We start from the raw sequence: 27,061 nt of genomic DNA, 5'->3' as shown, positions 1-27,061 counted from the left end.
AATTAATTTATTGGTGCGTAATACAATTTATAAAAAACAACTAGATAAAATTTCCTTATTCAATTCCCAAAAAAATCCAGGGTAGAACAAATGTGTGTCAGAATGGAATAAGACAGTCACAAGTGAATTCCGGACTTACACTTGCGAACACAAATGTTGCATATTACCTTGGATTGGTATGAATATAGGAGGATTAAAATAAGCACTGTCTGGTATCACCAACGCCGTTTCGACATAAAGTCTTTATCAAGGTAGATGCTCAGACAGTGAATGGCAACCATATTTATACCAATTAACAGGAAATAGACCGCGACCACGATGCCTCCCTGGCTATATTTAGAAACGCAGTGTTTGTGAAAATGGAATTTAACAGCTGGGGGAGAATTATTACTCAGTACATTTGCATCTAATACCAGGAAAGATAAAAAAGTATCTATATTTGCATGTTTTATCCAAGTTACCCATGATGCATGTCTATTTCCTGTTAATTGGTATAAATATGGTTGCCATTCACTGTCTGAGCATCTACCTTGATAAAGACTTTATGTCGAAACGGCGTTGGTGATACCAGACAGTGCTTATTTTAATCCTCCTATATTCATACCAATCCAAGGTAATATGCAACATTTGTGTTCGCAAGTGTAAGTCCGGAATTCACTTGTGACTGTCTTATTCCATTCTGACACACATTTGTTCTACCCTGGATTTTTTGGGGAATTGAATAAGGAAATTTTATCTAGTTGTTTTTTATAAATTGTATTACGCACCAATAAATTAATTCTTTTTGGAAGAGAAGAGTGATTCATCTGTTTAAAGAAACCGCTACGTGTGGAATACCATCTGCTGAAAACGTGAGTGTGGTACGTTTCATTGAATAGAACCTGCCTCACATGTTAAGAAGTATAAAAGAAACCTTTATGTGTATGGTGATATTTTACTCTAAGTGAGTTTTGGTACGTTTACCTATGTTTGTGAAGTGGTGGTGAGAAACTATCCTTATCTTCTATCAAGAAAACCTCCACATCATAGGGCTCTGTTTCATCGGAGAATTCACAAAAAATTGGACTCATCATAGACAATATTACACATTTGTTGTTTATTTTTGTTTATATTGCATGTAAACATCTGGTAATCATTGGAGTAATAGAAAGAGATTAACGAAGGTCCACGAAGTTTGCAAGTATATCACACCTTCCTTCATTTTCCTCGTTATTTGTATAGCAGCGCCTTTGATCTTCCTTCCACTCATCATTTTCTACTTGTTTTTTGTGTGATCTGGATTTGGGCAGATCATAGGAAGGTAGGATTGGGCAGCCAGCTTCATTTGCGCCAGAACTCACACATATCTATACTTTTGAAATAGGAACAGTTCGCACAGCCCAAAAAGGGGGGTGTTTGCTGGCAAGGGGCATGGCCACACAATAACCCCAATTCCAATTACGCCACACAGTACTGCAACTTTATTCACATTTGATCATGTGATAGTGTCTATAATTCATATTACATCCCACAGTAGTAACACTTTACCTTATTAACGTTACTCCTCAGTAGAGTCCCTTATTCACATTACATCACACTGAATTGCTCCTTATATTCACATTACACCACACCCTATTGCTCTTTATTCACATTAGACGACACAGTAGTGCCCTTTCTATACGCAAAGCCACATAGTAGAGCACCTGAGCACCTTATACACATAATGCCACACATTAGTAATGCATTTATACACATTCCACACAGTAATGCCCCTTACACATATGAGACACCTTATTACTGTCCTTATAAAAATAATGCGCCTTACACATTATGACAACCTTTATTAATACCCTTTTACACATAATGTCCCTTACACATATGCCGCACATTAATGCCCTTATACACAAAATGATACACAGTGCCCCTACACATTTGCTTCACATTATTAGTGCCCCTATACACATAATGACATACATACAGTAGTACCCTGTTACACATATGCTGCACATTATTAATGCCCTTATACACATAATGACACACATAGTGCCCCTTACACATATGTTGCACATCATTAATTCATTTTTACATGACACACATAATGCTCCTTACACATATTCCGAACACTACTGTACAACCAACCCACTCACATGCACACAACACTCACACTGCCACTAACACTGTGACATCTGCCTCTGCTTGGATACAGATGTGTCCTCATAAATCTTGCCTCAATGCTAACGTCGGCCACACCTTTTTTATTTTATTTTTATGAAAATGCATCTTATTTGCATTGCTATGTGGCTAGGATGCACAAGCAGCTTCTGATGATTAAACTGATATACAGCATGCCTATATTCTGTGTGAGACTGTGGCTGTATCTGCATATGAAATGCTACACACAGAATATAGGCATGCCGCATATCATTTTAATCAACAGAAGCTGCTGATGCCCCTAGGAATATCAAATGCCCTAGCCAATTGCCTAGTTTGCCTATGCCTATGGCCGACTCTGAGCGGCACAACAAGGGTTCTGCAAGGTTTGTAAGCAGAAACATTGCATTTAAAGCAAGGAGGAAAAAATCCAAAAGTCTTACAGTACAAAACATTGCCAAACTTGGACTGGATGCCATATAAACATTGTTTAATTTGTACCCACAGATGTAGCACTGCCTGTTAAGCCTAAAGGTTTGGTACCAATGTGGGCAGGAGAGGAGCACAAGAGGGAAGAGGACCCTGCTTGTGAGAGCTTCCAGTATAGAGGGAAGGGGGCAGACAAACAGGTGACTCAGAGGTAGGGATGACCATTGATGATTGATGGTTTATGGCCGATGTTGAATGCTTTTGTCATCGATGGGAGAGAACTAGATGGTTGCCGGGACACGGAACATAGCTCCGACCCAACAACCGCTAAGCCTCACCCCAATTTTTTATTGGCCCGCGGCCCAGCCAGCACCTTTCAGCGGTGGCCATTGAGTGGTGTAAACCATCAATGGTTCGCCATAGATGGGTCATATGCCATCGATGGTTATAGCCGATGGTGTCATCGATGGACAGCCCCCACGCTCGTTCATCTTTAGTACCGGTTTGTTTAAACATGCAAGCCAATATGGACAATCTCGTCCATATTGGCATGCAGGGCTATGGTGACGGGAGTGAAGAAACTTCACTCCCCCCGTCAAACCCCCTCCTGCCGCCAGGTCGCCCGTTGGCGGTATCGGCCGTCTGGCACCTCGGCGGCCAGTCGACCTGTGTGTAGGGCCCATTAGGATGATAGCTGGAAGGGTTTAATAAAGAAGTGGGTTTTGAGAGATCATTTGAAGCATTGTAGAGTCTAACTGGGAGAGTGAGAGAGTTCCAGTGGTGAGGAGCAAAATCTTGGAGGTGGTAGCGGGAGGAGGTTATCATTTGGGAAAAGTAGATTGGGAGAGGGCTTTATAGGTGAATGGGAGGAGTCTAATTTGGATTCTGAAGGGAAATGGGAAGCAGTAAAGGGCATGCTTGGGGTTGAAGGAGAAGCAGTTCATTTGCAGAGGAGGATGAGCTGAGCTGAAGCATTGAGGACAGATTGGAGTTGAGAGATTTGGCAGCCAGGGAGGTCTAGAGATGACCAGAGAGTGGATGAGGGTCTTGTGTTGCCTCTAGGGTGCAAAAGGGTATTATCCCCGAGATGGTACTAAATGTGCCCACTTCATGGGCTGGCCACACTCACTCTAAAATCAAGCATTAGGAAATATTCCTTAACTACTTAACTGGCGATTTTTTTTTGGTCCGGAAACAACTTGGGAATTGTCAAGGTTTTTTATGATTGATTTAGATTAAGAACATTTATTTAACCTTATCTAAAAAAAAAATCTAAAAATAAAATAAAAATGAACATTTGTAAAATATTGTTATTTTTTCCCCCAAACATCAGAACATCATGATCACCACCATTGGAACACTGGGACCATTGCGACTTTGATTTCCCCAGTGACTGCAGCCACACTTGGGCTCTGAGCGGAAATGAACTTACATTTCCAGGGTGGCTGCCCCTCTGTGCAGCCACCGGGTGGGGGTTCCTGCCGCGCTGACCGATCAGCAGCATGGCAGACCCTCGGGGAGTGTGCAGGGATGCAGAAGACCCAGGAGGTTCCTCTGTGGTTGGCGGCTGCTAGAAGCAGGGCAGTAGAGAGCCTGGCTGGGCCCAGGTACTTTTTAAGGGGCGTGGCCTAATCACAGGAGGCTTGGCCATGCACCCTTAGAAAAACATTTTTTTAAATGGTATTTTAAGCGCCCCCATGGCCACACTGCAGCCCAGCATACAGCAGCCTGTGCTGGGCTGAGAAGAAGAGTGACTGCTGCTGCCAGGTAAGGGGCCCGGGGTCCTCACTGGGCCCCTCTATCAGACCTAAGCCAAGGTATTTTGTACCCTCTCCCCCCCTCTCGGCACCTCTGGCTAGAAGAATATCTGCCAGCAGTTGGTCACTCTGTGTTTCTGACTGGTCGGATTGTTTGCAACCAAGTCAGATAATGCACAGCCTGGTGTGGTTGCAAATGATGCTACCCCGACAGGCAAGTGGTTAATAGAACCTCTGAGATGGCGTGTAGCTCTGGGATCTGCGATATCTGCTATGATCCCTCCAGTCACAATCCCCATAGATTTCTATGAGGGATGCAACGATGCCAGATTTACCAACTTCCGGAACTCTCCCCAGACAATGTCCACCATGCAACAGAACCACGTATGCCCATTTTCCCTGCAGGTATTTTTTAATATATCTCGCTATTAGAATCGTATATTGTAATGCAATTCTGGGTGTTAATATTGTGCATATGCAATTCTTGATAAATGGACCCCTAAATCTTTCCCTGAATGAACTTCTGGCATGGAGTTTAGCTGTGGAAATGGTTTTTTCAAATACCTTGTGAGAAAAGAGCAGCAAGGATTTTATTCCAGAACAGATGGCAGTTGCGCTCCGCGATTTTCCAACCATACAACAATTCTTTCAAAATTAGCATAGTCAAAGGTTACAGGATTTCTTAAATAAATTTTAATATGTCGCTAATAATATGACAAGCCCAGGAATCAGTGGGCAGTTTTATCTTGGCCGGTTAGCTCAGTTGGTTAGAGCGTGGTGCTAATAACGCCAAGGTCGCGGGTTCGATCCCCGTACGGGCCAGTGTTGTTTTTTGTCCAAAACACTTGTGTAGTGATTTCCATTACTGGCTCACAGCATTGAGATCACAAGTTCAATTCCAGACAATGGCCCCATCTGTGTGGAGTTTGTATGTTCTCTCCATATGTGTCAGTTTCCTCCCACCCTTCAAAAACCTACCGACGGGGATAAAAATAATCCCTAGTGTATATGAGAGAATATAGGTTCCATGGGTAAGTACCATTTCAGTTTGTCTGTCCTCTATATGTCTGCCTCATGGGTTGGGTATGTGATGCCAGCGGTCACATGACCGGCAGTGGCATTCCGACACTGATTATCCCATCACCAGACAGGAAAAGTATTCAACCCATCCCCCTCCTGGGGTGGCTACTGTGGCTAACACTCTGGTGGTAGTGGCTACGGCCAACCACTCCTCTAGTGCCTAACCCCCCTGTAGTGCCCTAACCTTAACCCGTATCTCGATACTCACCTCCGGGATGTCGGCTGTTAGTGTTCCAGTGCCGGTCTGCTGAGTGGTGTCGGGATTCCTGCGCCGGTCACATGACCCCCCCTGTTCATTTGCCCTCATTGTTCTGGCTGCTGTATGTATTGTGATACCTTCACTGAACACTAATATGTAACTATTGAAGTATGCTCGGGAGATTGAGTTTGGTCATATAGATCTAGGCCATTTTGAATAATCTATCTTGCCTTTATTGAGGATAAAAGGTAGTTAGCAGTGTGCTCTACTTCCAAAGTAGAGGATCATGGTCTGCCTGGTGATAGGGAGAATGGAAAGCTCCATAGTCTGTTGGATAATCCATTTATAAAGATCAGATCAATTATAGAGTATGTGTTGTGTTCTGTGGAGGGGTACATGTAATCCTTTTCTCTTGGGTCAGTGGTCAACCAAACGTCATATAGATTGAATTCAGCAAGCAAGTGCTGGAAGGTCGCTAAAGACCCCGATTCTACAATGTTATCAAATTAGTAGTGATGGCATTTGGTGAGTTAACCATCAATGGTATAAAACCATCAGTGGGTGAACCATCTATGGTTTCACCCACCAATGGCCAACCCCACTCTATTACCCACCAGGCAAATGGGCCAATCAGAGATGGGGTCTGGGCTTTGTGTGGCACATTGGAGGTAGAGCTATATACAAAGGAGAGAGAAGAAAAAAGAAACATTGGGCGCTCTTTGCCATCGATTGAAGAGAACCATTGGATCTCCGCCATCAATGGCAAAACCATCTACAATTGGTGGTTAACCACTGATGGTTGTATTCATTCAATGGTTGATGGCCATCGCTACTTTTGAGTCATGGACCATGTAAAAATAACACAGGGCCTAATTCAGATCTGATCGCTGAAGCAAATTTGTTAGCAGTTGGGCAAAACCATGTGCACTGCAGGGTGGGGCAGATGTAACATGTGCAGAGAGAGTTAGATTTGGGTGGGTTATTTTGTTTCTGTGCAGGGTAAATACTGGCTGCTTTATTTTTACACTGCCATTTAGATTTTAGTTTGAACACACCCCACCCAAATCTAGCTCTCTCTGCACATGTTACATCTGCCCCACCTGCAGCGCACATGGGGACTAATTCAGACCTGATCACTGCTGTGCGTTTTCGCACAGCGGACGATCAGGTCTGAACGGTGCATGCGCAGGCGCCGCCAAAGATGTGATCGGCATCTCAGCCCAGCGATCGCCTCTGCCTGATTGACAGACAGTGCCGTTCGCGGTGCGGGAGGAGGTGGGCCGGCAGCGTTGGTCCGCCGTTTTGGGGGCACGGTCCAGGCAACGCAGGCATTCCCGGACCGTGCAGGGGGTGGGCCACGGAGGCTGCGTGACATCACATGCAGCCGCTGTGACCCGTAGAGCAACGGGTAGCTCCTTTCCAGCGTGCAGGAGCTGCGCAGGTAGGGTGCTACTCGCCAGGTACAAAAGCATCGCTGCTGTGTGATTCTTTCGTACTTGTGCGGGGAGGAAGGATGGGGGGGGGGGGGCAGAGCCAGACATGCGGGGCAGACTAGCCCAGTGCTGGGCATCCCCCACATGTTAGGGTGGCTGATCGTAGCCGTGCAGAATTTTGCACAGCTACCGGCTACGATCAGGTCTGAATTAGGCCCATGGTTTTGCCCATTAGCTAACAAATTTGCTGCTGCAATCAGATCTGAATTAGTCCCACAGTACAATTAAATAGCCTTCTGTGGCTTTGTTACTGTCTAATAAAAGAGATGAAGCTCATGGCCCTCATTCCGAGTTGATCGCTCGCTAGCTAGTTTTAGCAGCCGTGCAAACGCATAGTCGCCGCCCACAGGGGAGTGTATTTTCGCTTTGCAAGTGTGCGAACGCCTGTGCAGCAGAGCTCTGCAAAAACATTTTGTGCTAAACAAGACCAGCCCTGTAGTTACTTATCCTGTGTGATGAATCCAGCGACGAAGGTCCCGGAATTGACATCAGATACCCGCCCAGCAAACGCCTGGACACGCCTGCGTTTCCCCAAACACTCCCAGAAAACGGTCAGCTGACATCCATAAACGCCCTCTTCCTGTCAATCTCCTTGAGATCGGCTGTGCGAATGGATTCTTCGCAAGAACCATTGCACAGCAACGATGCTCTTTGTACCCGTACAACGCGCGTGCGCATTGTGGCGCATGTGCAGTTTTGCCATTTTTTTAAACTGATCGCTGCGAACATCGGCAGCTAGCGATCAACTCGGAATGACCCCCCATGTTCTGAGCAACAGTTTTAGCTAATAATGCAAATATAGACGCACGCATGCAGAAGTGTATTGAAAATATACTGAGCGTTTCAGGTCAGTGACTGGGAGGTGGATATTTATAAGCATGGAGATGGTCTGTCCTAATGCATACCTCCCAACTTTGCCCGCTTTCAAAGAGGGACACACACGCGGCGAAGTCGCGCGCGCTCCCGAAAAGGGAGCGTGGCCTATGAACAGGGGTGTGGCCTATTAAAAGGGGGTGTGGCTTGGTGGGAGGACCGCGATCGCAGGCCACGCCCCCATTTTCTTCACTGAGGGGGCATGCCCAGCGCTCTGTGAGCCGCTGGCATGCCCCCTCTCCCTCTGGCTGCAGTGAATAGATGCTGTGCGCATGCGCACAGCGTCTATTCTCCGCTGCTCTGCTAAGCAGGGCAGCGAGAGACAGAGCCTCCCAACTGCCCCCCCCCCCCCACCGCGGGACACTGCGGCCCGCAGGTGGGACAGCGGGACAGTCCCCAAAAAACGGGACTGTCCCGCGAAAATCGGGACAGTTTGGAATGTATGCCTAATGGGTGTACACAGACGCTTACTCAATTACATTTGAGGCCATTACCCTGACAGAGCATCTGCTCCTACTGTAGGGCTGGTGAAAGTTTAGGTGGTGCGACCGTTGGTGGCATTTGACCGTCTGCTGTTTCAGACCTTGCACATTCAGAAGCACAGCTGTACACCGGGGGAAGAAATGATATTAGCATTAGCATAAAGTCACAGATGCATATATGGCAAAAGATAGAGGGCTCGATGCATCATCGCTTGGAAAGTGATAAAATGATGAGTGAAAAGTACCAGCCAATCAGCTCCTGCCATGTCACAGGCTGTGTTTAAAAAATGTCAGTTAGGAGCTGATTGGCTGGTACTTTTCACTCTCCATTATTTCCAAGTGATGATGCATCTGGCCCTTTAAGGATCCTGTTCAGCACTGTTTGCAAGATTAAGAAAACGCAATTCGTCTAATTATCGAATGACAGCGCATGTGCGGCGTTCGCAATTGCACGTGCAAACCCACGATTAGCGATTATTTTTGTGAACGTATTGTATGTAAATGTAATCGCATTTTGGTTGACAGGAAAGCAGCATTTAGGGGAGGAAACATGGCGTTTTGTAGGTGTGTTTATAAAAACGCAGGCGTGGTAAAGCATTATTTGGGTGGGTCTCTGATGTCAGCGATGACCACTTCCAGCCTCTTGCGTATGCTGAATTATGGATCACTATTTGATCGCAACAAATGCTTTTTAGCATGTTTTACGATCCGACCTGAATAGGGTCTTAAGGCGGTTGCATGCGGCTCAGAATGAGAACCCTATATATGTAAGGACTGGCTTTAAGGCATGGCGTGCTACGTGCTGAGACTGGCATTAAGGCATAGTGGAATAGGTACTGAAACTGGTGTTAAGGCATAAGGGCATATGTGCTGAGACTGGCTTTAAGGCATAGGGGGTACGTACTGAGACTGGTGTTAAGGCATAGCGGCCTACTTATTGAGACTGGTGTTAAGGCGTAGCGGTATACGTGCTTAGACTGGCGGTAAGGCATAGAGGCATACGTACTTAGACTGATGTTAAGGCATAGCAGCTAACTTACTGAGACTAGTGTTAATGCATAGCGGCCTACTTACTGAGACTGGTGTTAAGGCATAGAGGTATGCGTGCTTAGACTGGCGGTAAGGCATAGCGGTATATGTGCTTAGACTGGTGTTAAGGCATAGAGGTGTACTTACTTAGACTGATGTTAAGGCATAGCGGCCTACTTATTGAGACTGGTGTTAAGGCATAGCGGTATACGTGCTTAGACTGGCGGTAAGGCATAGAGGCATACGTACTTAGACTGATGTTAAGGCATAGCAGCTAACTTACTGAGACTAGTGTTAATGCATAGCGGTCTACTTACTGAGACTGGTGTTAAGGCATAGCGGAATACGTGCTTAGACTGGCGGTAAGGCATAGTGTTATATGTGCTTAGACTGGCGGTGAGGCATAGAGGTATATGTACTTAGACTGATGTTAAGGCATAGCAGCTAACTTAATGAGACTAGTGTTAATGCATAGCGGTCTACTTACTGAGACTGGTGTTAAGGCATAGAGGTATACGTGCTTAGACTGCGGTAAGGCATAGCGGTATATGTGCTTAGACTGGCGGTAAGGCATAGCGGTATACGTGCTTAGACTGGCGGTAAGGCATAGCGGTATACGTGCTTAGACTGGCGGTAAGGCATAGCGGTATACGTGCTTAGACTGGCGGTAAGGCATAGCGGTATACGTGCTTAGACTGGCGGTAAGGCATAGCGGTATATGTGCTTAGACTGGCGGTAAGGCATAGCGGTATACGTGCTTAGACTGGCGGTAAGGCATAGCGGTATACGTGCTTGGACTGGCGCTAAGGCATAGCGGTATACGTGCTTAGACTGGCGGTAAGGCATAGCGGTATACGTGCTTAGACTGCCGGTAAGGCATAGCGGTATACGTGCATAGACTGGCGGTAAGGCATAGCGGTATAAGTGCTTAGACTGGCGCTAAGGCGTAGCGGTATACGTGCTTAGACTGCCGGTAAGGCATAGCGGTCTACGGATTTCTCTGAGACACTCAGGTCTCATGGGGTTGCCAGACTATCAGATTCTGGCTTTTAGAACAGTGACAATGGAGATGTGTATTTCCTTTTATGGGGACCAGTCAGACACCAGTTGATCAGTTGTTCCGCTTTCTGCTCTGTGTGTAATACTGGGTAAAAGCGTCCTGTGTTTGTCTGTTGGTGAGGGCACAGATTGTATAGCGTTGCAGAGTGACTCTAGTTTAAGAATCCCAATAATTGGGCCGTGGATCTGGATTATGGAATGTGTGAATAAAACTTTTTTTATTTGCAGATTTGTAATCCTCCTTTTAACCTTTCTGTAACCTCTGGCTGATTCACGTAGGTGTCTGAGGAGCCTGTAATAAATAGTAGGTCCCAGGGCCACACAACATATGTCTGCCCCTCCCCTGCTTCCCTTAGGTGTTATAGCAAAAGGCAACAGGGCAATTGTGGCACAATGATTTTATTACCCCCCTGAACACACTTCTCCTTAATTATCCCATCTCAGAATAAAGGCAACACAATCCCAGTAATTGGCATCCCCGTGCTAATGTCACACGCCACCCTGGGAAATGCTCAGCTCCAAAGCTCTCAGACACGGGGAGATATAAGGTATTGGCTTTGTTTGAATTTCCAAACAATACACAAGTATCCTCGGAGAAGTGAGCCAGTGGAGAAGTTGCCCATGGCAACCAATCAGCATTGACGTAACATTTATAATTTGCATACTATAAAAGTATACAGAGCAGCTGATTGGTTGCCATGGGCAACTTCTCCACTGGCTCACTACTCCACTTTTATCACTGCTTAGTACATGTCCCCATTAGCCTACTCACAGCTACGTCTTACTTAGGGACTATTGATGAGTGGAAAGCATCAGGCAGCACTGAACGGTCCATGTGTAGGATCCAAGTGACTATGGGGCCCATTTATCAAAAAATAATTAGCGGAAAATATTTAGTATCAACTAAATGTATGTAGGAGGGACCGCAGCAGATATCTCCGATACCACTGTGATCTCTACGTTCCCGCCGGCAGCCGCATCCCCCACAGGTCTCTATGGGGATGCGATGCTGCCCAATTTACTAATTTGACGCGTTCTGGAGATTCCCCCCCCCCCCCCCACGCGCAGCTACCGCCATCTGAAGGTGGTGGTACCCCGCAGTAGTCTAAAGCTACACAATGCAAATATGGCTTCCGGAACCCTCACTGGAAATGGCCGCTGGGCTTGTATGGTCAACGAGAGGGACGGCTCCTTTCCGTACTCCTGTCCCTACAGGTGCCACATCAGACATGTAGCGTCGCGCCCATATCGCATTGTCAACGTAGTGATTGATAAGTATGACATTCCCTGTAATACTCTGTAATCTGCGTGTAGGTGGAAGTATATATATTTTATAGCCATAACCCAGTTCTGAGCACCGTTATATACTGTAATGGCAGGAGAGCCTTTATATTTACCTCATGTTATGCTCCTGCGGCAATGCAGCACAGATATTTGGTGTACACGCGCAGATTCTCGCATTACCACGTACGGAATAATGGCTGCGGAAATGTCCAACTCAGAATCGGGCCCACGGTGTATCAGTAGGAATGTCACCATGGCAATGTACTCGCCTTCCTGTCCGGCATCACTATTGTAACTGCGCACTTGGCATGTGAAGAAATAATAGCGATCCCGGAGAAAGATCAATATTATTTCCCCCATTTTTTAAAGCGGATTCAGTGCAAAGATGCGGATCCCGAGTCAATCAAAAAAAATAAAAAAATTGATGTGTGGGCCTCCTGATTTGCCATCCCTAATTCTCTGTACTGTAATGGTGAGAGCCCCTGAGCTTACACCTGCCTCTCCGGCTCTTTGCTGTTCCTGTTATGTTTTCACATGGTCCAGCCGTCTCCCAACTGTCCAAGTCTCACTTCACACAGCCATGGAGAGGTGTGAGGAGAGTGGAGAGGCGCGAGAAACATCTCACTTACATATCCAGTCACACTTACCACCGCGCTAGTCATAGTCATAAGATTTTATTACTCAACGAGAGTGCAATTAGCAAGTAAAGAAGTGTGCTGGTCATTTTGGAAATTCTTTTTCCTTTGGTCCACAGCCAGCAGTCTTTATAGTAAAATGTAGTCACAAATTAAGGTCCTGCTTAAGGTCCGTGTCAGGGAGAGGAATTCTCTGCTTAAGGTCCATGTCTGGGAGAGGAATGCTGTGCTTACAAAGTGTCTCTAACACAATGATGGGCTCCAGGAGGCCCTGGGGGCTGCAGTTTGCCCGTAGGCCTTCACCAGCAGACACCTTGTTCTTCCTGCAGAATCGCCAGCTGTATAAATCTAGGTACACAGTCAAACTATACAATTATTGGGATGATTTGCCAATAACCATGTGACAATCCTGTTTTATCGTGTAGTGCGTAGGCACAGGGCCACTATCAGAAATGATAGGGCCCGGGACTGAGACTCACAAGGCAGGGCCCTCCTCCCTGACCCCCCCCCCCCCCTTCCTGCATTCCCCAAACTTACCATTTTGAAATGGGGCCCGGGTAGCTGTAGTCGGCATCGGAGGCCAGCCCACGGCTGTATTCTTACATACCTCCCAACTGTCCCGATTTTCGTGGGGGACAGTCCCATTTTATTTGGACTGTCCCACCCGCGGGCTGCAGTGTTCCGCGTTGGGAGGGGGGGGGGGAGTTGGGAGACTCCTGTCACGCGCTCACAGAGTGCTGGTCATGCCCCCATAACGACGGGAATTGGGCGCGCCAGAGTCCCTCTTCTGTCCTTCTTAAAGTTGGGAGGTATGTTCTTACTACAGAGCTGGCCGTGAGCCAATCGGAACTCACAGGCCAACAACCAATCAGAAGCTGCCATTCGGCATCAACCTATTTAAGTACAATAGCCGCTTATCGACCACATCTGAATTAGGCCCATAAAGCCAAGAATAGAGGATAAATTTACTTAAGCTTCTAAAACAGAGAATTGGTGATGTTGCCGATTGCAACCAATCAGATGCTGTCTATCACGTTCTAAAAGGCAATAGAGAAATGATAGACAGTATCTGATTGGTTATAGCAACCAATTCTCAAGAATTCTGTCTTAGAATTGTTAGTAAATTTACCCCAGCAATCGAACTATTTATTTTGTGACTGACATCTTCTCTTATTACTATGATGAATAGGGTAAGTGTGGTCATGTGAGCATTGGTGGTTCAGTGGTAGAATTCTCGCCTGCCACGCGGGAGGCCCGGGTTCGATTCCCGGCCAATGCAGCAATAGAAGTTTTTAATTATTTTTAATTGCCCAATAATGACATGTCATTTTGAAATGGAAAAATATGTTAAATTATGGAAATCGGTGTACAAGGTATGGGACAGGTATATTGGGGTGCGTTATGAGTGAGATAAGTGCAGATGGGAGTAATCGGTCTGTTTCCACTTTTTCCAAAAGTCCACAAAAATTACCCAAACATACCTATTTTTATGTACCCCATATTTAATTTGAGCACTTATTTTGCTGGGGGAAAAAAATTGCTTTCCATAATTTTTTTTACATTAGTTTAATGTGCACCTGCCACATAACTTATGGCTTTTAAAGGTACACTAGTCACCCCCATCATTTATTTATTGATGTTGTGAGAATAAGTGAGCTTGCTATGGTGAGTGCTGAATTTTCTGTTTGTATATATTTAAGTAGGTGGCCATAGGCTACATGCTCCTCACCCTATGAGTGGTGAGTGCAGACATTGCACCCCGCTTCTGGGGTGGCGATCGCTGTGGTTTTATATTTGTTTGTATATTGCAGGGTTAATCTTTGGTTAACTCTTATTAACTGTGGCCACAAGCTTTTTCATGCACCCCTATGTAAACTCAATTGTCCTAAACATGTGTCAGATTTTCCTTAGTAATTTATCAGCCAGTGTCAGGTGACTAGTGTACCTTTAAAAGCCATAAGGTGTGTGGCAGGTGCACATTAAACCTAGTGGGCATGTTTGCAGTTATTTTATGTGTGATACAGTTGCCAGGTTTTAATTTTTAAGACTCTGTAATAGTGTAGGACCTGCAAGAAGGTGGGGTACCTTGGAGATTGGTTTGCAGGCTTCTGTGCATTCGCCAATTCACTAACTAAAACCCCATCATTTATTTATTGATGTTGTGAGGATAAGTGAGCTTGCTATGGTGAGTGCTGAATTTTCTGTTTGTATATATTGAAGTAGGTGGCCATCGGCTACATGCACCCCACCCTATGAGTGGTGAGTGCAGACACTGCACCCCGTTTCTGGGGTGGTGAGTGCTGTGGTTTTATATTTGTTTATATATATATATATATATATATATATATATATATATATACACATAATTTTACTTATTAACAGTTTCTTATATAGCGCAGCAAATTCCGTTGTGCTATATATATATTATATATATATATATATATACTGTATATATATATATATATATATATATATATATATACACCGTATATATATATATATATATATATATATTCACAGGCAACAAACTAGACCTTGAAATGAGCTGACGAGATGGACCAATCAGTTATTCCCTGCCATCAATTGTTGTTTTTTTTTTACTTTTCTATATATCTGGGAACTGATTGGTCTGAAAAATAATTAATACTTTTTGGTGGTACGAGGACAAGATCCCAGGTAAGTGTATGCGTGGTATGTTAACTTTACATAATCACATCCCTGTATCTGCCCACTTTGAATGAGAGTGTAAATGATGACGCCTAGATGTTGGCAGGAGGACACATTCCTGTTGGGACGATGAATTAAGATGATGACGGCGAAGATCAAGACTGGTAATGTCTCACAGACACTGGTTTAGTGTGTTCCGTCTCCTGCCCTGATCTTGACTATGGGAAGTCAGCAGGAGGACCTGATGATGGGACACCACAGTCACCGTAGAAGTGTCAGAAGTAGCAGGAGGCAGCGGGGCACACTTCTCCTCATTGTCCCATCACAGAAGGAAGGTGAGGCTAGCTCAGTAATTGGCATCTCCATGTTATTGTCACTCACCTCTCTGGGAAATGCTCAGCTCCAATGTTCTCAGACGCAGGAGGGCCAGAAGCCCAGGAACATGGGGCATGGGCTCAATCAACCAAGATTAGAATAATCAACAAACAACAGATTTGCATCCACTGAAATGACCTATCATGTGCTTACCACCAGTTGTATCCTACTCACTGTGGTTACTTACCCTTTCGCAACTGTGCTGAGGCCATTTTTCCACATTAAGGCTCGTCACATTCCAACATCAATATCACAGGTTTTTCCTAAAACTTTGGGGTTCACTTATTATTACGTGCGATTGGTCCCCCAAAAGATTCCTTATCACCGCAATTCACGAGAATAAGGAAATCTTTATTCACCAGGGCGTACCATCGGTAAGTCGCTACTGAGGAGTAATGTGATTGCATTGTGATTACATCACTTCCTCCTCTGCCCCATCAGCTGCGCAACTGCGCATGTGGCAGCAGATATCGGCGCATGCAGCAGCTGGAGCCATCCGGGGAGGGCTCTCCCGAAATAAACCAGCAAAAGGTAGCCCGTAGGTTAATGCCATCTGGATGGGATCCGGTCTGAAGATCGACAGTGTCTAGGTCGCCAATGTTTAGGTCGACCACTATAGGTCGACAGTCACTAGGTCGACATGGATGGAAGGTCGACAGGGTTTCTAGGTCGACGTGCTAGGTCGACAGGTCTAAAGGTCGACATGAGTTTTTCACTTTTTTTTTCTTTTTTTGAATTTTTTCATACTTAACGATCCACGTGGACTACGATTGGAACGGTAAAGTGTGCCGAGCGAAGCGGTAGCGGAGCGAAGGCACCATGCCCGAAGCATGGCGAGCGAAGCGAGACATGCGAGGGGATGCGGTGCACTAATTTGGGATCCCGGTCACTCTACGAAGAAAACAACACAAAAAAAAAAAAATCCTTATGTCGACCTTTAGACCTGTCGACCTAGCACATGTCGACCTAGAAACCCTGTCGACCTTCCATCCATGTCGACCTAGTGACTGTCGACCTAAACATTGTCGACCTAGACACTGTCGATTTGATGAACCACACCCCATCTGGATATGGCATTAGCAGCTGGGATACTCTTGGAAAATCCGGTAGCACCGCAGCCTCTGTAGAAACCTAGTAGGGCTGCGGCTACTGTTCACAATGGAGGGATATCTGCTGTGGTCCCTCCGTGTTACATCTTGGGCATACTTAATAACGGGGGGTTTTCAAGGGATATGCCACAAATATTTTTTTAATAAATAGGACGCTTTGTATATTCAGAGAATACTACAAGTCATTTTGCTTATTCTAACATATCAAATAAAATGTAACGAAAGCGGGCAAACTTTATTTTATTTTTTGTTTCTGGGATTTTTTATTGAAATTTAAGAAATGTGAACCAAAAGCAAAGGAGAATGCTCCACTTTGATCCCATCAGTGACGCTGATAACAGATCAGCCTTTCAACGAAGAGTGCGTGTTTTTAACGTTTTATGAATCGATCTGTTGAGCAAAATATTGGTAACATGAGCGCTGCTGTCTCCTTTAACTAGAAATGTCTATTTGTGTTTTTTTCACAGTGAAAACATTTACTGTGCATGTGTCTGTACTTCAGGGGTGCCTCGCAGGTTCAGTATGAATTACCGATGTACGCGATACCGGCGGTCAGAATTCCGACAGCCCCCTCTAAAGTCCCCTAACCCTCACCTGCCCCCTTCCCTAACCCTCCCTTGTGGTTGTCTAACCCTCCTGGGTGGTGACTAACCCCAACCCTCCCCGTTTGATGCCTAACCCTAACCTCCCCTTCTATATGCCTACACCTAACCCTCCCTCCCTGGTCCCTAACCCTAACCTCCCCTTCTATATGCCTACACCTACCCCTCCCTCCCCGGTCCCTAACCCTAACCTTCCCGACCCTGCACCCTAACCCCCCTTCTTCTGCGTAAACCTCCCCCCTCCCGCGATCAGGATGCCAGCTCTCTGTATTGTGACGCCGGCATCCCGTGCAGCATCAGTATCTAGACGCTAGGATTGCTTCCTCCTTCGGGATCCTGGCATCGGTATTTCGACCGCGGGGATCCAGTCCGTCGGGAACCTAACTGCTTCCCTGCATAGGCAAACGCAGGGGGGGGGGGGGGGGGGGTTTCTGGTTGCCCGGAAACCCCCCTTCTCTTGGCAATTGGCTCACATTTTGACAATAGCAACGGTATATAATACGATTACTAGAGCTGCTGCCACATCATGCAAGTTAAGAGACAGAGCAGAGCTGCTACACATGCCCAGTGGTATCAGCTTCTTCTATCAAGTTTGCTGTGTGTGGATCTGAGCATCCAATCAGTGCACTGGACCAGAGAGTAGCTACCAGGAAGAAGAGACAGGAGCCTTATCATGAGGTGGAAGAATGTGTGCTAAGAAAGTGCAGTACTGGTTCCATTGTGTTTGCATATTTATTTATTATAGTATATTTAACCTTTTTCATGACCAATTATCTTATTTACTGTATATTATTTAAATGTTTGATACAGTCTATACTATAGACCGTCTATAGTGTTACATAGTAATACTGTATTCCATGTTCTGCAGAGTGGTAGACTGTGGATTACATTTGGAAACCCCCCTCTAGAAATCCTGCATTTGCCACTGCCCTGCATCCCTGCATCACATGTCACAGTACAGTCAGTAAGACCACACTGTGCAGCCTGGAATGTGAGAGGCCACGTCACCAGCCCCTCAGGACGTGCTCCGTCCTTACAGCCGAGAGCCTTGGAAAGGATTATAGCTAAGATCAGCTGGTTTATACATGTTTGGGTTTTTTTTTATGTTCTTTGTAATCCTTAAGGATATCTGACCAGTGTTACAGGCTAGAAAAGTAGAACAACGAAGTTCTCCGCGACAGAGCAGGTGACAAATCCTCGGGACATTCTCCGGGCAGAGGGAATAAAAAGATAAAATAAAAAAAATGATTAGAAAACTGAAACAGAGTTAGCAGAAAACATCTAGATCTGCACACGGGTGTGGTTCATCAAATCGACAGTGTCTAGGTCGACAATGTTTAGGTCGACCACTATAGGTCGACAGTCACTAGGTCGACATGGATGGAAGGTCGACAGGGTTTCTAGGTCGACATGTGCTAGGTTGACAGGTCTAAAGGTCGACATGAGGATTTATTTATTTTTGTGTTGTTTTCTTCGTAGAGTGACCGGGATCCCAAATTAGTGCACCGCGTCCCCTTGCATGGCTCGCTTCGCTCGCCATGCTTCGGGCATGGTGCCTTCGCTCCGCTACCACTTCGCTCGGCACTCTTTACCGTTCCAATCGTAGTCCACGTGGATCGTTAAGTATGAAAAAATTCAAAAAAATAAAAAAATGTGAAAAACTCATGTCGACCTTTAGACCTGTCGACCTAGCACATGTCGACCTAGAAACCCTGTCGACCTTCCATCCATGTCGACCTATAGTGGTCGACCTAAACATTGTCGACCTAGACACTGTCGATCTTCAGACCGGATCCCCTGCACACAGCTGGACGATGCTGTAAGTCTGCGTCACAGTCGCACAGTGCACGTGTCCTGGTTGCCAGAGACGCCGTACAGGATCGGACGCAGGGTCTGTGGATTTTAGTGCGCATGCCTGGGAGGTCACAGAGGGGTGGCTTAGCTGCTGTGTCCAAAGATCCCGTTCGCACAGGAGGACACACTCAGATGCAGATAGAGAAACTGCGCCCGTGGTTCACCAATGGTGCATCTCAGTACGCCCAGAGACGGAAATGCACTGTTTCACGATGCGCTAACTGGGCGTCTCCGTTTTGTCAAAATTGGCCGCGGCATTAACATAAGACACAAACGCCACTCCAGCAAAAGATGCTGCTATGTCTAAGTCCGACTCAGAATCAGACCCTAAAGGTGGGTACACACTAATAGATATATCTGCAGATCAATTGATCGGCAGATATATCTATGGACGGATCGGGCAGTGTGTTGTGCATACACACTGCCCGATCCGTCGGGGACTGATGTCATGAACTGGGCGGGCGTGTGTACACGCTCGCCCAGTTCAGCTGTCAATCACCGCCGGCCGCCGCAGCATGTGTACGGGCGGTCGGCCGACCGCCGTACACACACAGCGACGCACCAATATATCGGTAGATATATTGGCCATCGGCTGTGCTGCGCGGCCGACGCGATACGCCTGTGAACGACGGAGTTCACAGATGTATCAGGCGTACACACTGGCCGACGGTCCCGCGATATATCGGCCGTTCAAGAGAACGACCAATATATCGACCAGTGTGTACGGGCCTTTAGGCTGTGATATTAGCAAACCAACCAGTTATTTTCTGCCATGAAATTCTATGTTTTATAGATCATAGAATTGTCCATATCACTGGCACTTCTGGCAAATGCCTGATGGGTCGGTCCAGCATAAGAGCCTGTCCGAGCAGCTCTGCTTGGCTGCACGGCACACACAGCGACAGGAGCTGGCTGAGCAACTCCACCTCCCGGCGCTCTGCTCAGCTGCATGACACTCAGAGACAGGCTCTGGCATAGCAACTCCACCTCCCGGCGCTCTGCTCAGCTGCATGACACTCAGAGACAGGCTCTGGCCGAGTAGCTCCATCTCCCGTTGCTCTGCTCAGCTGCGCGACACTCGAACACAGGCTCTGGCGGAGCAACTCCACCTCCCGGCGCTCTGCTCAGCTGCATGACACTCAGAGACAGGCTCTGGCATAGCAACTCCACCTCCCAGCGCTCTGCTCAGCTGCATGACACTCAGAGACAGGCTCTGGCATAGCAACTCCACCTCCCGGCGCTCTGCTCAGCTGCATGACACTCATAGACAGGCTCTGGCATAGCAACTCCACCTCCCGGCGCTCTGCTCAGCTGCACGACACTCAGAGACAGGCTCTGGCCGAGAAGCTCCATCTCCCGTTGCTCTGCTCAGCTGCGCGACACTCGAACACAGGCTCTGGCGGAGCAACTCCACCTTCCAGCGCTCTGCTCACTTACCCTAACTGAGTTCGCACAGAATCTATTCAGACATCACTCACTGCTTTGCAGAGCAGCGGGTTATCAAAGGATCCCGCAACTGCCCCCCAGCCCACGGGAGACTGCTGCCAGCGGGGGGTACAGCGGGACAGTGTCCGCATAGCGGGACTATCCCACTGGAATCAGGACAGTTGGGAGATATGATATCAGGTGAAAAATACCCTGAGTATGTGCTGCGCATGTGCCGCCGCTGACATCACCGCCAGCCTCCCTCCCCTGTCGCGACAACCTCCCGTGGGCACACAGAGCTGATCCCACTGCCAGCTCCCTGCATAGCTTTCTCTGCTTGCGGGCAGATTAAACTGCAAAAGTCCAGAATCCGCTCCAAACCCTTTAATACATTCAGGGGATACTAAAATAATTTAGAAAAAAGGTTCATAAATCTGCCCGTTAGCAATGATGTCATGTGAGCATTGGTGGTTCAGTGGTAGAATTCTCGCCTGCCACGCGGGAGGCCCGGGTTCGATTCCCGGCCAATGCAGCAACTTTTTTTATATTCCAAAATATTGAACTATGTTGTTTGTGGTTATGTTATGTGCATTTCATATCAGTGCTGTGTACGTAACTGCTGTAATATTGCCATGCTGCATAATGTGCTTTTGTAAGTAATGCAAAGTAAGTGTCTGCTGCTGCTGCAAGGTTTATTGCTCCCTGCAGGTGGGGTATCCAGGTGTGGAGTGTACACAGGTTGTTTTCGCTGCCTGTCTAGGTACACGTCAGTCACAGCTATTAATGCTACACTCGCAGTCTGCCCACATTTCTGCACTTCTTGTGAACTCCCCACACCAGTGGGTACCTATATATACAACACACCCTGTAACTTCTATAGGGCTATACTAGACTTCTATTTACTCTTATAAATCATGAGTTGAGTTCAGGAACTGCGTATTCATTTTCCTGTCATGATCTCACTAATCCTTGTTGTGCTTCTAAAAATTGTAAGCTCTTTAAAAAAAAAGAAAGTAAGGTTATTTTAGACTGGAGGCTTTCCATGACTTTAGATTGCAAGCTTTTGGGACAAAACTAAATTTCCATCTTTCGCCAGTCTCTGCTGTAATCACGTCATGCAGAAAGCTTTTTGGCAATACATTTATGCTGCGATATTGGTAATGGAAAGTTATATCGCCGCAGTTCAACAAAAGTGACTTCTAGTTACTCCTCTCTATCTCTCTGCCCGTTTCCCGCTGAATATTGGACTTTGATATAGGGCTAATTGCCCAGAGCTGGATTAAGCCTTGGGGGTGTCCAGGGCACTTAAGACAAGGGGGCCCTGGTGAAAGGAAAGGGGGGGGGGGGGATATATTAGATTGTGCATACCTCCCAACATGACCCATTCTAGGAGGGACAAAATGCTCCTGGACTTCTCTATTAATACTGTATATGATTAATGTCACCTTTGTTCAACGATTTAATTGATAAGAAAGGTTTTTGAACAAGGTGATTGCAGTAATAACTTAAGAAGGAAATCCAGGTAGCGAGTATTTTTTACCTCCTAAAATGGATCATGTTGGGAGGTATGGATTGTGTACATAGAATTTAAACCAATGGTGTTGATTAGATTTAAACTAATAGTTTAATAATGCCTGGGTACTGTTTATGGCACCACCTAATTGAGAGACAACTATTTTATAAAATGTTCTTTTAGTGGAACAAAGACAACTTAAACAACCTTAAAATACACATAGAAAAATAAAATTGGTGAATAGCAGCAGTCTCTGTACTACTAACACACTGGGACAGGAGTCAGGAGGACTCTCTCTCTAAACCCGAATGCTCTCATTACATAACAGGTTACACATACTGTCCAGCTCGCATTCTGGCTTCCTTGTACTGCTTCTGAGGGAAAGCTAGTTATGTCAGTGTGCTTCAGCTGGGGGGGGGGGCCCTGACAAAAGGGGCCTGGTGTACACTATGCCCTGGCCCCCCTCTTAATCTGGCTATGTAATTGCCCAGTAAGGGCTGCACTATCACAGTATACTAACACTGCTTCATTATTTTCCAATCTATTTGCACAACTAATAACCATGGCTAAATCAACGTGTTCCATACATAATCCTGGCGGGCGGAATGCCGGCTCATAATATCCCGACAGTGGCATTCCACCCGACAGAATGCCAGCAGTGGGTCGAGCGGTGAGAGTCCCCTTGCGGTCTTGCTGGGCTCTCCACACTGCGGGCTCAGTGTCTCGCTGTGCTCGCCACAGGATCTGTTCCCACTCTATGGGTGTCTTGGACCCCCACGAGTGGGAATAGCCCTGGTTTCCGGCTGTCGGAATTTCCGTGTTGGTATCCTGAATGCCGAGATCCTAACAGCCGGCATTGTAACTGCATCCCAAATTAACAATCCTTCAAGAAAGTCAAACAAAGGTCCAGGGGTGTTTTACCAAAAGCTTAAAGAGGGTCCAGGACAGAGATCCCACCATTAGACTTGCAAGCAATATAGATTTCTTAGGCAAGACTCTAAAAGAACTGAAAACTCAGACCCCCGGTATTGTAGAAAGATGACCTCTTGTTGTAAAGGAGTATTCTCTTCCGAGGCAGGTATTTACAATTATCTCCATTCCAACTGCAGTGAGGAATCTTTAGCACGTCTCTTCTGCTCAATGAGATGTCCATCTGATGTCCACAAGTCACACTCACGTCTCCAACGGCCCTTCCACAAGGGTGGACAGAATGGAGAAGTGTCACAGGGATGGAAAGGGCGACAATTCACAGCTTACGTTCTGTCCACACACACTGAGCATCATATAATAAAGACTTGGAGTTTGTTGCCGAGGGTGTGGTATGGCTGACCGACGGTCAGGATCCTGGCAGGGGGGGCGCGAGTGCAGCATGCCCCTTGCGGGCTCGGTGGCGACCTGCAGTTGCCATGGGCTCTATTCCCACTCTATGGGTGTTGTGGACACCCACGAGTGGAAATAGTCCCTGTAGGTCGGTATCGGCGGGATGTTGGAAGAGGTCATGTGACCGTCGGTCTCCTGACCCCCGGTAACACGATTACCACCTGTTGCCAACTAGCTTGTGTCTGCTGCAATATACCACTAGTCCCTGAGTTCATTAGAAAAGAAACAACAGTAAAAGTTATGATAATGGACATTTTTTATTTCCAGCAGATACGTAGCGCTGTTTGTTTTGTTTATCTTATCTGTGTGTGTGTGTGTGTGTGTGTGTGTGTGTGTGTGTGTGTGTGTGTGTATATATATAGATACACATACACAGTACTGTGCAAAACTTTAAAGCAGGTGTGGAGAAAATGCTACAAAGTAAGAATGCCTTCAAAAATAGAAGCGTTAGTTTATTTTTATCAATTAACACAATGCAAAGTGAATGAGCTGAAGAGAAATCAATATTTGGTGTGACCACCCTTTGCCTTCAAAACAGCATCAATTCTTCTAGGTACACTTGCACGCAGGAACCCGTTACAGAGGTTTTTCCAAACATCTTAGAGAACTAACCACAGCTCTTCTGTGGATGTAGGCTTGCTCAAATCCTTCTGTCTCTTTTTGTAATCCCAAACAAACTCAATGATGTTGATTATAAGGGCTCCCTGGGGGCCATTTAATCACTTCCAGGACTCCTTGTTCTCCTTTATGCTGAAGATAGTTTTTAATAACAATGGCTGTATGTTTGGGGTCGTTGTCCTACTGCAGAATAAATTTGGAGCCAATCAGACGCTTTCCTGATGGTACTGCATGATGGATAATTACCTGCCTGTATTTCTCAGCATTGAGGACACCATTAATCCTGACCAAATCCCCATTTGCTGAAATGCAGCCCCAAACTTGCAAGGAACCTCCACCATGCCTCACTGTTGCCTGCAGACATTCATTATTGTACCGCTGTCCAGTGCCATCAGCTCAGAACTGGCAGAAAGCAGTGGGACCCAGGTACACCCATCTACTGATCGGAGAAGTCTGGCCAGAAGTGGTCTTCATGGAAGAATTGTAGCCAAAAAGCCATACCTTTGCCGTGGAAACAAGGCCAAACGACTCAACTGTGCACAAAAACATAGTAACTGAGGTGCAGAAAAATGGCAGCAGGTGGTCTAGGTCTAGTCTGATGAGTCAAAATGTGAAATATTTGTCTATCTCCTAACTGTCCCAATTCCTACGGCGCACGAGTGTCCCGATTTAATGGGCGCAAAAGTTGGGATGTATGCAGTGTTGCAGGTACCGTGCAGCCGGTTCATACACAAATGGCTCCTCGCAGAACATCTCATGACATCAGGATGTCTCTCCCCACACAGCGCGGGAGCAGGAGCCAACAGGGGACAGGCTGAAGGTAGCCATATTGGCAGACACTACGGTGGTAGGTAGCAGCGGTGTGCAAATAGATGTTAGTGTACACGGCAGATGACTTTACCAGAGGGTGGATTATTAAGTTAGTAGAAACAGGAGCAGGATAACACAGGATTGACAGCAGGTACATGTTAATAGGATTCCCAGTTGCAGCCAGGCGCTTTAGGGTTATGCTGGCCATTTTGGTGCGCCAGGTGTATGGACACTGTATGCTGGCTTATACACATTGGTGGCTGTGGGATCTCTACTATAGTACGCGGTGGTGATATAGTGGATCTATGGCGCCTAAACACTCCATCACAGTTGGAGAAACTCTGGGGCACGTCAGTAATGGAGGACTGATGGAGAAGGAAATAGGGATGGCCATCGATGGGGAAGTACCTTATGGTTTCTCACCACCGATGGTACAGAACCACACAATGTTTTTTTGTTTTGTTTTTTTTCTACAAGGTGCCAGGACATAGTGCATAGCCCCGCCCCCTGGCCTCCATGAAGCCCCCCCCCCCCAGGTTCTGATTGGCCCACAGTGAATGTCAGTGGAAGAACAGGGATGACCATTGGTTGGTGAAACCATTGATGGTCATCCATTGCATAGTTGGCAACCATCGATGGTCACTTGCCATTTCACACTCAATGGTAACCATCAATAATGGACACTCTGATGGCCGTTCCTAGAAGGAAAGAGTGATATGCGGCTGGGTGCCGAGGATGGTGCAGGTTGCGCCTCTGTGGAGGCTGATGGGTGCAGGTTGCTCCTCTGTGGAGGCTGATGGGAGAGGGCAGCCAGCTCGGTGCAACAGGAGGACGGGCGTGACGTGACATAGGGGGCGTGATGGAGGCGTGGCTAGGTGTTTGGGGCAGCAGAGGGGGCGTGGTGCTTGCGGTCGCATCGCCACGCCCCCGCTATACAGTGCCGATATTAAAGGCACTGTACAGCGGGCGGGCTGGGCTATAAAGATGCGATTAAGCAGGAATCGGGTCCCCTTGTACGGGTTCACTACGGCTGGCCGGCGGTCGGGCTCCCGGCGACCAGCATCCCGGCGCCGGGAGCCCGACCGCCGGCTTACCGACAGCTTGGCGAGCGCAAATGAGCCCCTTGCGGGCTCGCTGCGCTCGCCACGCTACGGGCACGGTGGCGCGCTATGCGCGCCACACTATTTTATTCTCCCTCTATGGGGGTCGTGGACCCCCACGAGGGAAAATAAGTGTCGGTATGCCGGCTGTCGGGCTCCCGGCGCCGGTATACTGAGCGCCGGGAGCCCGACCGCCGGCAAACAGAAGACTACCCCCTTGTACTGCCTACTTGTGCTCTGCAAGTGAGCGGCCGAGGGGGTAGCTGTGGCGCTGCGGGAGGCCGGGAGGGGCACCCAATTTTCGGGAGCCTCCCGGCCATTCCGGGAGGGTTAGCAAGTATGATATATATATAGATATTCAGAAATAAAATAAAATAAATATTATGCACACACATGCACTGCATACTTACCTACTTTACATTTCTCCTCTCTGGGAGAAGCCCGGGGAGGAGACACTGCAGAAGACTTCGGAGGCGGGCCGAGCTGTGACATCATCACATGATTTGCGTCATTTTAACTCCTTCCCCACCCCATGGGCCCGCGAATACGGGAGTTTATCTCCATCCTGCCCGCATCACTAGAATGCGAGCAGGATGCGGGAGAACTGCCTACTCTTCCGGGGGTGTGGGGGGTTACCCCAAAAAACGGGAGCCTCCCGCAGCTTCCGGGAGAGTAGGCAAGTACACTGTAAAGTATATGTTAATGCACCTACCTTCTAAATGAATACCTTTTAACACTATATACTTTAATAAGTTGCATGAATATAATTTGTTAGTGGTGGCCGGTGGTATACATTCTGCTCGCCATGCAGGATCTCTGGCTGATGCTGTTCACGTTTTACACCGTGTAATAGTGAATGCATTCCTGTAGCGTATGTCATTCAGCTATTGTATTCTATCAGTGAATTAGCGCGGTGTCCAGTTTGTAGTGGGGTAACTGTGACACCATGTGCCCACCATGCACTGTGCCCTGCTCTCCTGCCCGGGAAGGGGGGAGGGGGAGGATGTTTGTTGGCAAACCCCAGGCATTGTTGGTGTGTGTGCACAGCAGGGCCCTCCTGAGGACACGTGTCAGGACACACTTTGCTCAGAGGTGTTAGTGACAACTCAGATCAGCCTGAATGGAATGACGTGTTTCTGCCTGAGACTGGTCATCCTC

At 47.0% G+C, this 27,061-nt stretch overlaps 1 protein-coding gene and 3 non-coding genes across 9 annotated transcripts in view; all 4 read left to right on the top strand.

Annotated features, from left to right (window-relative positions):
* Positions 1-27,061, top strand: part of LOC134934796 (transcription factor HES-7.1-like) — a 230,968-nt gene that overhangs the window by 108,660 nt on the left and 95,247 nt on the right. The gene's annotated exons all lie outside the window — the stretch shown is intronic.
* TRNAI-AAU (transfer RNA isoleucine (anticodon AAU)) lies at positions 5,065-5,138 on the top strand. Its single transcript has one exon. It is a non-coding gene; the product is annotated as a tRNA-Ile (tRNA).
* Positions 13,659-13,729, top strand: TRNAG-GCC (transfer RNA glycine (anticodon GCC)). Its single transcript has one exon. It is a non-coding gene; the product is annotated as a tRNA-Gly (tRNA).
* TRNAG-GCC (transfer RNA glycine (anticodon GCC)) lies at positions 20,944-21,014 on the top strand. Its single transcript has one exon. It is a non-coding gene; the product is annotated as a tRNA-Gly (tRNA).

This window comes from Pseudophryne corroboree, chromosome 6 (genome assembly GCF_028390025.1).
Source record: "Pseudophryne corroboree isolate aPseCor3 chromosome 6, aPseCor3.hap2, whole genome shotgun sequence".
NCBI classification, from domain to species: Eukaryota; Metazoa; Chordata; class Amphibia; order Anura; family Myobatrachidae; genus Pseudophryne; species Pseudophryne corroboree.
The sequence above is the reverse complement of the archived record's forward strand: the minus strand, read 5'-3'. Positions and strand labels throughout refer to the sequence as shown.